Source organism: Giraffa tippelskirchi, chromosome X (genome assembly GCF_054371585.1).
Source record: "Giraffa tippelskirchi isolate mGirTip1 chromosome X, T2T-mGirTip1v1.2.pri, whole genome shotgun sequence".
Classification (NCBI taxonomy): Eukaryota; Metazoa; Chordata; class Mammalia; order Artiodactyla; family Giraffidae; genus Giraffa; species Giraffa tippelskirchi.
The window spans coordinates 38814663-38826107 of NC_137289.1; the positions used below are offsets into that span (position 1 = coordinate 38814663).

Consider the following 11445-nt stretch of genomic DNA (forward strand, 5'->3'; position numbering starts at 1 on the left):
ACTTTCACCACTATTATTCAGCATAGTTTTGGAAGTCCTAGCTACAACAATCAGAGATGAAAAAGAAATAAAAGGAATCCAGATCGGAAGAGAAGAAAGTATAACACTCACTGTTTGCAGATGACGTGATGCTGTACATAGAATACCATGATACTATCAGAAAATTACTAGAGCTAACCAGTGAATTTAGCAAAGTCGGAGGATACAAAATCAATACACAGAAATCATTTGCATTCCTACATACTAACAATGAAAAATCAGAAAGAGAAATTAAGGAATCAATTCCATTCACCACTGCAACAAAAAGAATAAAACATCTAGGAATAAACTTACCTAAGGAGACAAAAGAACTATATACAGAAAATTATAATTTGATGAAAGAAATCAAAGATGATATAAACAGATGGAGAGATAATCCAGGTTCCTGGGTAGAAAGAATCAATATTGTGAAAATGACTATACTACCAAATGCAATCTACAGATTCAATGTGATCCCTATCAAAGTACTAATGGCATTTTTCACAGAACTAGAAAAAAAAAAGCCACAGTTCGTACGGAAACACAAAAGACCCTGAATAGCCAAAGTCATCTTGAGAAAGAAGAATGGAGCGGGAGGAATCAACTTACCTGCTTTCAAATTATACTACAAAGTCACAGTCATCAAGACAGTACACAAAAACAGAAATAAAGGCCAAGGGAACAAGATAGAAAGCCCAGAGAAAAACCCACACACATGTGGGCACCTTATCTTTGACTTAGGAGGCAAGAATATACAATGGGAACAAGACAGCAGTTTCAGTAAGTGGTGCTGGAAGAACTGGACAACTCAGTGCAAAGAATGAAATTAGAACACTTCCTAACACCATCAGTTCAGTTCAGTTCAGTCGCTCAGTTGTGTGCGACTCTTTGCGACCCCATGAACCGCAGCATGCCAGGCCTCCCTGTCCATCACTAACTGCCGGAGTCCACCCAAACCCACGTCCATTGAGTCGGTGATGCCATCCAACCATCTCATCCTCTGTCATCCCCTTCTCCTGACCTCAAACTTTCCCAGCATCAGGGTCTTTTCCAATGAGTCAGCTCTTCCCATCAGGTGGCCGAAGTATTGGAGTTTCAGCTTCAACATCAGTCCTTCTAATGAAAACCCCGGACTGATCTCCTTTAGGATGGACTGGTTGGATCTCCTTGCAAACCGAGGGACTCTCAAGAGTCTTCTCCAACACCACAGTTCAAAAGCATCAATTCTTCTGCGCTCAGCTTTCTTTATAGTCCAATTCTCACATCCATACATGACCACTGGAAAAACCATAGCCTTGACGAGACGGCCCTTTGTTGGCAAAGTAATGTCTCTGCTTTTTAACATGCTGTCTAGGTTGGTCATAACTTTCCTAACACCGCACACAAAGATAAACTGAAAATGGACTAAAGACCTAAATGTAAGACCAGAACCTATATAACTCTAGGAAGAAAACATAGGCAGAATACTGTATGACACAAATCATAGTAAAATCCTCTATGACAAACCTCCTAGAATAAAGGAAATAAAAACAAAAATAAATAACTAGGTGCTAATTTAATTTAAAAGTTTTTGCATAGCAAAGGAAACTATACACACAGTGAAAAGACCACCCTCAGAATGGGAGAAAATAATAGCAACTGAAACAACTGACAAACTATTAATTTCCAAAACATACACACAGCTCATACAAGTCAATACCAGAGAAACAAACAACCCAGTCAAAAAGTGGGCAAAAGTCCTAAACAGATATTTCTCCAAAGAAGACATAGAGATGGCTAAGAAACACATGAAGAGATGCTCTCCATCACTCATGATTAGAGTGTTAGTCGCTCAGTCGTGTCCAACTCTTTGCAAGCTCACGGACTGTAGCCCACCAGGCTCCTCTGTCCATGGAATTTTCCAGGCAAGCATACTGGAGTGGGTTGCCATTTCTTCCTCCAGGGGATCTTCCTGACCCAGGGATTGAACCTGGGGCTCCTGCACTGCAGGAAGACTCTCTACCATCTGAGGCACCAGAGAAGCTCATTATTAGAGAAATGCAAATCAAAACTACAACGTGATATCACCTCACACCAGACAGAATGGGCATCATCAAAAAGTCCACAAGCAACAAGTGCTAGAGATGGTGGGAATGTAAATTGATACAGTCACTATGGAAGACAGTGTGGAAATGCCTTAAAAAACTAGGAATAAAACCACCATGTGACCCAGCAATCCCACTATTAGGCATATGACCTTCCAAAAACCAAAGCTGAAAAAGACACGCGTACCCCAGTGTTCACTCCAGCACTATTTACGGTAGCCAAGACATGGAAGCAAGCTAGATGTCCATCGACAGAGGAATGGATAAAGAAGCTGAGGTGCGTATATACAATGGAATGCTACTCAGCCATAGAAAAAAAGGAATGCATCTGGGTCAGTTCTAAGGAGGTGGATGAACCCAGAGCCTATTATACAGAGGGAAGTAAGTTAGAACGAGAAAAACAAATACCGTATATTAACGCATACATATGGAATCTAGAAGGATGGTACTGATAAACCTGATCCCAGAGCAGCAATAGAGACGCAGACATAGAGAACAGACTTGTGCACAAGGGTAGGGGAGGAGAGGGAGTGGGTGAGATAAATGGAGAGAGTAGCATGGATGAATATACATTAACATATGTAAATAGATAGCCAATGGGAATTTGCTGTATGACTCAGGGAACACAAACGGGGGCTCTGTAATAACCTAGAGGGGTGGGAATGAGCGGGAAGTGGGAGGGATTCAAGAGGGAGGGGACATATGTACACCGAAAACTATGGTTAATTCAGGTTGAGGTGTGACAGAAATCAAACCAATACTGTAAATAATAATCAATCAATGAAAAATAAATATTTGTTAAAAGCTAGAAATAGGTAATTTGGAAATTACCTAGAATGTCACAATTGAGAGGGAAAAAACCCCTTAATATGTGATCTATTGCCTTCCAGGTTCCGTTCTCTTCATTTTTAAAAAGTATGAGATAGGGGAGTTAATGTCTTCATGATACTGTATCTATTATTTGGACCAGGAACTGTTCTCTGTGATATGTGCATGCTGACCTGACATCCCATGGTCTTTCATGCACTTAGGAGACACTGTGTTCAATCCGTACACGGTAAAGTTTCCTGCGGATGGACATGTGGATCTGCCTTTTGATCCAGAGTACACTAGACACCGCAATGTGTTCCAGATTGGGGGTCAGATACAACACGTCTCTGTTCCTCTCCACCTGGCACCAATCTGACTCAGCTCTTGCCAGGGAGGTGACTTTGGGTAAATTCATTCACCCGTTAACCGCTACGTGTTTCTGCTTCCTCAGCTGCCGAAAGGGATGACAGCATTAAAAATGCTACCTCATAGTGTTGTGATGAGTACTCAAAGACTTCATTATACGTGCACACATGGAGAGCTAACCACGGTTCAGAAGGGTGAGCTTATCTTCCTGCCTCTCTTCACTTCCGTTTCTGCTTGTACTCACACCCCCGTCCCTGCCCCCACCCTTTTCCCCTCCCACCCCAACTCCGCTCTCTAGCACCCGTGTCCCATCCTCAGACTCTCCATCCAAAATCATGGCTGACGATCTCCTCAGATTTACCTAAATGTAAGACCAGAACCTATATAACTCTAGGAAGAAAACATAGGCAGAATACTGTATGACACAAATCATAGTAAAATCCTCTATGACAAACCTCCTAGAATAAAGGAAAATTAATTTCCTTTATTATGAAAATTATGAAAATATCCACACCATTACCCTTGGATTAAAAATCATGAATATTAGCAGAAGAAATAAGAAACACACTAAAACTGGCAATGTGAAAACTAAACAAGAAATAAAGCATTAATGATGAAAGTTTGACTATTAACATTTTCATATCTTCATTAGATTGAGATTTTCAGAATTTGATACAGGGGAATTAGACTTGATAAAAAGAAAGCCAAAATAAAAAAAAAAACCTATGTGAAGAAGTTTCTTGGCCTTTAAATGACCCTCTGTAAGGTTTTTAAAACTTTATATACTCTAGTTCTATAACTGGCCAGTGACCACTTACTTCCTGTCATTATACATATCATAGGAAGGGGTCATTAGACTTGTAACTGCATAGAGAATATGCACTAAATTTTTCCATACGAGCACATGATGAAGCCTCAGTGTTGTATTTAGGCTTCACAATGTCCCCACAGGAAGAGCCGAATACTCATTATGCTAAAAAAAAAAAAAAATCCTTCCCCCATGCCTCATACAATCCATTCTTGAGGCCCTGAAGGGCTGAAGTGATGCTGCAAGGTCCATGCGGTGAGTCAAAGGTGGTCTTGACACTGTGTCCCTGGAGCACTATCCAGGGAAATGTGGAACAGCAATAATATTAACTACAGTAATGACAACAGCTAGAATTGACCGGGAACGTACCATATGGCACATACTGTTCTGACACTTTCCCCTGTCTTAACATGGTCAGTGTTCTACACTGCCCCATGAAGTAGTTAAATTTACTCCAAGCTAGTGCTTCTATGTGGCTAATGGAAGAATGAGGCACAGAGACACTATGTTACTTGCTCAGAGTCGCCCAGCAGTCAGGGAACCACCGGTCTCGAGGCATTGTGGAAACCTCAGTGTGTTCTGTATTTATTCAGTCAAGGCTAAGATCCAACGGCTATGGCAAAATATGTAGAATAACAGCTACCACATAACACAAATTGATCTTACCTCAGAAATGCACACGAAATAGAAATCGGATTTCTTCAGAAATCTTTCAGATAGAGGCTTGGCAAGACTGCATCAGGATGTTTTGTAGAAAGGATAGTCTGAGAGCCTCCTCAGAACAGCAGACAGCAGGTCAGTGAGTCTCCTAGACTGGAGGTCTTGGGTTTGTGCATCAGAGAAGGCAGCAAACCCCTGTCACTTACACATGCTCCCAGTGGAGACAGAGCCTGGCAGGAGGCAAAATAAGACCATTCCTCTGCTCTAGTAGTGCCTAGACAAGTTGTCCATGTCAATCAGAACTGAGGAATTCTAAAAAAAGAAAAATGGAGATTTCATGATCCGCACTCGGTGCATCTCACTTAGTGCAGCTACAATAGTGCCCTAGAATCTGTCCGTTTTCACTATGCTTGGGAAACTCTCAGGGACTTTAGTAAACCTCATTAGTAGCGAGACTGTCAGCAAAATAAGGGAAATAGCGATCAGAACACATATCAGAAAAAAAAAAAGTAGAGATGATCAACAAAACCCAAAGCTGGCTCTTTCAAAAGATCAATACAAATTCATAAACGTCTACTCATGTAGACCAAAAAAAGCAAGATATCTAAAGACAACACTTACGAATATCGGAAGTAAAATAGATTTCAGATCTCACAGAAATTAAAAGGATTCTGTGAATGATTATAATAACTACATCTGGCAATTTCGGCGAAAGGAACTAACTAACAAAGTTGAGCCAAAAAGAAATAGATAATCTATTTAAAAATCGAGCTTGTAGTTGAAAAATTTACAGAAATCTCCAGGCCCAGGTGGTATCCCTGGCACAACAGACAAAGGGAGGGAAAAAATGGGTAGGGACAGAGAAAAGGTGACTATATTCTAACACAACCAGTTACTCAAGGTAAAATGGGCCAAATCCAAGCAATGTGATGAAGCCATTGGTTTTATTTTCTCATTGTCCTCCAGCTTCTCCTTCCTGCCTCCCTCCTTTGCCCCAGTTGCTTTCTCCTTCTTAAGTCCTGCCCTGCATCAAGAGTAGCAGTGTTATGAGGCGCGATTCCCATATTGTAACTGATATCCGCTGGCTGACTGACATTCAGCTGGATGCTATCATCCCTGCAGCTGGTATACTCAAGCTTTCTGTCTCATCATGGACCAGAAGGTTTCACTCCTAATTTCAGGTATAGCTAGGAGAGAAGGTGCAGGGCACACGTTGGAGCCTTGAGTCCTTCATCTGTGAAATGCGGATGACCACAAATTGTGGGAGAAACAGAGATTTCGGCACCAGACCCTTTGCAATGAGTGCTAAACCCAATGAAACGTGACAAACTCAGAGCATCACGGGACTCCTTGACATTCAGAAGCACCTCAAGTAGATTTCCCTGCCAGGACTGTTGCGTTTATTGCTCCTTCAGCCTGGAATGCTCTTCCCTTAGGTAAGCCCATGGCCTGCTCCCTCACTTCCTCCACATCTCTGCTTAATTGCCATCTTTCAGGGAGATTTTCCCTCATTATCTTGAATAAAATAATAACATCATACCCCACACACCCCCTTTCCCCTGATCTAGTATTATCTTTCTTCATAGTGCCTGCCACCCACCCTTGATTTACTTACTGACTACCAGGTCTCTGAAACGAGAGACTTGGTCCGTTTTGTCCTGTTACAAACTCCTCGAATAGCGCTCTGGTATATGGCAGGTGCTCAGAAAACATTTGCTGAAGGACAGTCGGGAGCCAGGCCCTTTACACACATCGCTAACATGCACAGGTACCCTCCAAGACCGACACTGGCCCCACTGAATTAATTATCATACACGCTCAATGACACACAGTCAGCATGTCAGGTTCCAGGCTTCGGAATCATATCTGCCAGCTTCCAAATCCTCAGCTCCTGGACAGAGACCTCACAGCCAAGAACTCAAGAGGTTTTATTTCTAACACAACGACTCCAAACAGCTCAGGTAGATACCCAGACACACAAAAAAAGGTCACTGAGTATCTGCACAGAGAGCTCACAACTCGAGCCTCAGACCCTCAAATACGACAGAGACCAAACACACTGCGACAAAGAGCCTCCAAACAGACCAAGGTCGTCAAGACAGAAACAAATGAGAATCGCACAGATACTTCACATCACGGAGACTGACTTCCGAACCACTCCGGACACTTACTAAGTTAATACAGAAACCGCTAAGCAGAAAGACATAACCTTGAGTAACTCAAGAACATCATACAACCTGCAGATAAAGTTCCCAGACAAATGGAAAACCTGCACCCTGTGCGCAGACCCCAAGCAGCTGAGAGTTTCCACCTTAAGACAAACCCCTCCTCAAAGCAGCTCAGAGACAGCACAACTTGGGACCCAGAATCAAAAGCTCAGAGATCTCACATTCTGGGGCGCAGACGCCTACACAGAGATCTCACACCCAGGGACTCAAGTGCCCCAAAGCTCCAAAAATGCACATCCCGGCACACAGGCACACACATCCTAGAGGCTTTGGACTATGGCTCTCAAAATCCACTCCGATCAAATACCCCATCACCCACAATCCTGGCCAATGGCTCAGAGAGATCAAGCGTACCCAAAACAGCATCTGTGATGTCACACGTAGCCATACACAACCCCAAGCTCCCTGACCCAGGTTACTCTCCAGGGAGAGACACGAAACAAGCCCTGAGACCTCTCCCTGGTCATGAATTGCATGCATCTGTGCGACTTACCGCGCGTTGCCATCTGATCCAGACTGAGGGAGAGCTCAGTAAGACTGAAACACGGTCGCCCTGCACAGCCACTGACTGTGCCGAACCTCGCCAGTAACCAAGGCAGCCATTCAACCCCTTCGGGAAAAGCGGTAAAACTCGGAGAAAACATGGCACACTCTGAAAAGCCGGGCAAACGAACGCAGGCGCACTGGTATACACACGCCTCGCGCCCAGAGGTCCAGCTCCGCGACCTCAGTGCCTGTCTAAGACAGGCAGCCAATGGGAACTGAGCAGGAGAAAAAGGAGGGCGGGAGTAGCCGGACTTCCGCGTATACTCGCGCTCCGGAAGAACTAATTCCGGCCATCTCCCGGTCGCCTTACCCCCAAAGCGGCAGCCAATCTCTCGCTCTGGAGCCATCCCCACCTTGGATGTGACCATGTCAAAACGAAGGGGTGGAGTTGGAAAAGAGACAAAGAAAGTTGCGGCTTAATATCAGTGTCCACTCAAATTCAAATGCGGCGGGAAGGCGGAGTGGAGCGAATGCGGTTGGACCCAGTGGCGCCATGAGTGCCTCCGCTGGGAACTGTGGTCGATGCCCGACGCGGTGTCAGGGGACCCTCTGTGTTGTCACACGCACTCTCCCAATGGTACCTTCCAGAGTGGGTGGTCCTACCGCTACCCCTCAGCGGTACATCCCAGGACAAAACTGTTTCATCTCGAGCGCCTCTTGGTGGTGAGATTGGGGAACAACAGACGTAGATTCCCCAACCTTCCCAGGATGATAATGCAAAGGGTGGAAAGACAAAGTCAGGAGGAAAACCCCACAGATTGCCACACTCTTGGACTCGGAAAAAAGTCTTCATAAACTGAAGATTACTCCTCTGTGGTGGCCACTATTGTAACAGGAAGCATTCAAAGAATTTTCTCTGTGCTGAGCATTGGCATTGGTGCTTGTTTGTGCTTTCCTGCTTAACACAGAATAGGTCTCATGGGGAAAGGCGGCCACAGTCCCCCAACTGGCAGAAGAGATAAAGCTACTGAGAATGGAATCCGAAGGCCTGGCGTGGGGACGGCCTCTGTCGCTGACTGCGAGTGATATGTGAAAGGACAACAGGACTTTCCATTCTGTTAGAAAAGGGGTCATCTCCAAGGGGACCCAAGGACACCATGTAGGTGAGATAAAGACCACAGCTTTGTCATCATCTTGTCATCCCTGAATATGTTCCCTAGCAGAATCCTCAGCCTGTCTAGCTGTGCCTCTCTCAACGAGTTTAAATTTATTCATTCTGTCATTCAGTCATGTGTGAAGCACATGTATGTGTGAAGCACAACTATGAGTGTTAGGAAGGAGAAAATCAACCTTGCCCTCATGGAATGTACATTCTGTTGGGATCATACACCCCCAAACTCTAAGTAATTTTTCAGGCGTTTGTAACTACCGTGATTAAAATTAAATCGGGATAGTGAAATAGAGAGAGGGGATCATGTCTAGAAAGAGTGGTCACGGAAGTTCTTTCTAAGATTGTGACTTTTGAGCAAAAGCCTAGAAGAGATGCCTCTCTGGGAGAAGAGTACCCCAGACAGAGATAATGGCCAGTGGAAAAAGTGGGGAGTGGAACTCAGTGTCGTGTGTGTGAAAACAGTGAGGAGGCTGATGTGACTGTCACAGCGTGATGGAGGCAGAGCCAGGAGATTGGATGAGAGAGGTAACGAGGGGCAGGTCCCATAGGGCGTACTGGCCATGGGGAGGACTTTGACTTGAGCCCCAGGAGGGTTCCTACAAGAGAAGCCCCCATGCTTCCTTCAGAGGCCCAGGTCAGACAATGATTGTTGAGGAACGCCTGGTTTACCCCCAAGAAAACCACAGGCCCTCTGAAGCTGAACGTGCCTTTCCTTGAATCCCCACTCTCAAGGGGAATGCCCCCTACTGCTCCCAGTGAACATCCATGTCAATGGATGATACCCTCAGGAGAGCCAGAACAAGGACCCTCGTGGTGTGAGTGAGGTCACATTCAGTCTTGCAGAGGCAAAGAGGGACGATGTAACAGGCACGGAGTTGTCAGGGAGAAAGACAAAGCTAGAGCATTAGATAGGAGCAGAGAGACTCTTTCTGGAAGCAAAGTGTCCCCACTTAGTTAGCAGCCACCTATGGGTGCCCAGCCCTGCTACTGGATGATGTACCTGTCTCTACAGGAGAAAAGAGGCCCCTCCTCGGGGACTGCCTCTAGGGAGTGATTGAGTTACCCATGGCCAGGGCATCGGTCATGCTCCCTTGACACACATCAGGGGCCTCTGCCCATCAAGACAAGGACATGTTCCAGTCATGGGGAGGCTCATGCTGTACACAGGGTCCCTCACAACCTCTTCTGTCCAGACTACACTCCTGCTGACCTCAGTGCCAATGAATGCTTTAATGGGGGAAAGAGAGGCAGGGGTCTCTGCATTTGTGGTGGAGCCTCATGAAAATTGCTGAGTGTGAAGTTTCTCCCCACCTGCTTGGAGCCTCACCTCTGTAATTTTCAGCACCACCTCCCAGGGGATGAGAAGGTTGCATTCCATATATCCGGTAACCAGCTGAGTGTGTGATGGGGAGACACAGAGAAATATCCTGACAGTGCGTCAGTCACAGGGTCCTTGCGGCCCTGTGCAAATGCCCCCCTCCCTCACTACCTGGCCAGGGTTGTGCTGAGTCTTCCCTGCCTCCTCCAAGGAACCCAGGCTTACATCCAGTTTCTCCCCTCCTCCGGTGCTGAGACTTTCCATCTGCACTGGGCTTTGGATTGGGCTCCCATCTACAAACAGTGCCCTCCTTGTTGTGGGTTGGGCAGATTGAATGAGTGAGTGTGTGAACACAGATTTGGTCACAGGGCCCCTATCAAGGGTGGTCATCATGTCAGAAAGTTTTGTTCTTATCAGAGTTATTTCCATGGGCTCCTGTGAACTGCACATCACTTACTCTCCCTGAGGATGGGGCCCCAAGCTTTCATCTCTGTAGGCAGGCATGGTAGAAATCATAGCAAATGTGAAATCACAGGTCTACTTCTAGACCCGTGAGAGTGGGGTCTATCCAGCCTTCATCTCAAGAACACTCTCATTTGCAGATACATGAACAGCTCAGAGGCCCATCCCTCTGGACAAAGACCACCCCTCCTCCCCATAGTTCAGAGACTCCATACCTGGGACAGAGATCCACAAATAGTTCCGAGCCTGCTCATCCTGGACACCAATACCAAGCAGCTCAAATATGTCACACCTGAGGACACAGACCCTAACCAGCTCAGAAATTCCCACTGTGGCCTCAGATGAGTTAGGATCCCTAAGACAAACAGCGTTGCTCACAGCCAGTTCTATCGGGTGAGGTTGTAACCTCTGTGGTTGCTGAATGACACTGCATCCTGAAGGAATTCAGAGTGAAAAACAGGATGAGGCACACTATGCTTTGGACCAGCTGGCCTTTATTTCGTTGCACGGATACCTCAGGAAAAGGTTCAGTGACGCCAGATTCTTGCATCTTCCCAAACACAGAAAAGCATGAAAAGCGGTAACTTGTGATATCTGATCTCTGTGTTTCACAGTAATCTTTCACCAATATCCATACTTGACTGAATGTATTTCCTAGCCAAAATCATACTGACTTCTCTGCTACCTCCTCAGAGCAGGTTCCTCAGAGCTAACAGAGTAGCTGTGTCCTGGGTTCTAGTCCCCAGAAGACCCTGAATCCAACTTAGACTCCCAACACTTCCACCGTATGTTTTTCTCTAAGTAGACACTACTCAAGCTAACAGCTCCCCTTTAGCTCGGAGGCGTCACACCCCTCCGCACAGGGCCGACAGGCTGCACCCTGGGACACAGAGCCCCAATTCTTTCCCTCTGGACTTCCGTGTGGGCAGTGGCACTGAGACTCTGTTAAGTCAACACCAAGGGAGAGAGGCCGCAAGTCTTGCAACCCCTGCAGTCTGCATTCACCAGCATGTCATTCTGAGGAAGGCAGTTTC

At 45.7% G+C, this 11445-nt stretch overlaps 1 protein-coding gene across 20 annotated transcripts in view; it reads right to left on the bottom strand.

Moving 5' to 3' along the window:
* Positions 1 to 7636, bottom strand: part of LOC145536791 (histone-lysine N-methyltransferase PRDM7-like) — a 50180-nt gene extending 42544 nt beyond the window's left edge. For 11 of the 20 annotated variants that reach the window (XM_081566652.1, XM_081566645.1, XM_081566635.1 and 8 more), the window contains exons 1-2: positions 7468 to 7636; positions 4753 to 5058 (exon numbers count right to left, since the gene is read on the bottom strand). The gene's annotated coding sequence lies outside the window, so the exon portion shown is untranslated. The remainder of the gene's footprint in view (positions 1 to 4752; positions 5059 to 7467) is intronic. The other 9 variants (XM_081566653.1, XM_081566644.1, XM_081566634.1 and 6 more) reach the window with 1 other exon arrangement.
* Between the last annotated feature and the right edge of the window lie 3809 nt (positions 7637 to 11445).